Source organism: Hipposideros armiger, unplaced genomic scaffold (genome assembly GCF_001890085.2).
Source record: "Hipposideros armiger isolate ML-2016 unplaced genomic scaffold, ASM189008v1 scaffold_56, whole genome shotgun sequence".
NCBI lineage: Eukaryota > Metazoa > Chordata > Mammalia > Chiroptera > Hipposideridae > Hipposideros > Hipposideros armiger.
The window spans coordinates 1,968,393-1,969,601 of NW_017731406.1; positions in this window are offsets into that span (position 1 = coordinate 1,968,393).

Consider the following 1,209-nt stretch of genomic DNA (forward strand, 5'->3'; position numbering starts at 1 on the left):
TTTCATTTATTTTGGATGTATACCCAGAAGCAGAATTGTTGGATCACATGGTAATTCTAGGTTTCTGTTATTGAGGAACTGCCGTATTGTTTCTCAGAGCAGCTGCATCATTTTACATTTCCACCAGCAGCACTGCACAAGGGTTCCAGTATCTCTACATCCTCACTGACACTTGTTATTTTCTGGTTTTATTTTTTATAATAGCCATGTAAATAGGTGTGAAGTGGTATCTTATTGTGGTTTTGATTTGCATTTCCTTAATGATTAGTAATGTTGAACATATTTTCATGTGCTTATTGGTCGTTTGTATATCCTATTTGGAGAAATGTCTACTCAAGTCCTTTGCCTGTTTTTCAATTGAGTTTGTTGTTGTTGTTGTTGTTGTTGTTGTTGTTGTTGTTGAATTGCAGGAGTGCTCTATATATTCTGGATATTAACCCCTTATCAGATATATGATTTGCAAATGTTTTGTCCCACTCTGTTGGTTCAGTGTCCATCGATATATAGAAGTTTATAGTTTTTATGAACACTATGTTTCCTTTTGTTGCCTAGTTTTATGGTTTCATATTCAAGAAATCATTGCCAAATCCAGTGTCATGAAGCTTTTCCCTATGTTTTCCCCTAAAAGATTTATAGTATCAGCTCTTACATTTAGGTGTATTACGTTGGTGTACTACATTGACTTTCATGCGTTAAAATGTCCTAGCGTTCCAGGAATAAATCCTATGTGTACATGGTGTATGATCCTTTTAATATGCTGCTGAAATCAGTTTGCTAGTATTTAGTTGAGGATTTGTGCATCAATATTCACAAGGGATACTGATCTCTGATTTTCTTTTCTTGTAGCATCTTTGTCTGGCTTTGGGATCAGGGTGATGCTGCATTCATGAAATGAGTTGGGAAGTGTTCCTTCTTCTTCAATGTTTTGGAAGGGTTTGAGAAGAATTGGTATCAATTCTATTCTAAATATTTGGTAGAATTCACCAGTTAAGCCATCTTGTCCAGGGCTTTTCTTTGTTGGGAGGTTTTTGATTACCGATTCAATCTCCTTACTAATTATAGCTCTATTCAGATTTTCTATTTATTTATGATCAGTCTGAGAAAGTTGTGTATTTTTAGGAATTTGTGCATTTCATCTAGGTTATCCGATTTGTTGGCATACAGTTGTTCTTAACACTCTTTATAATCATTCTGTAAAATTGATAGGAA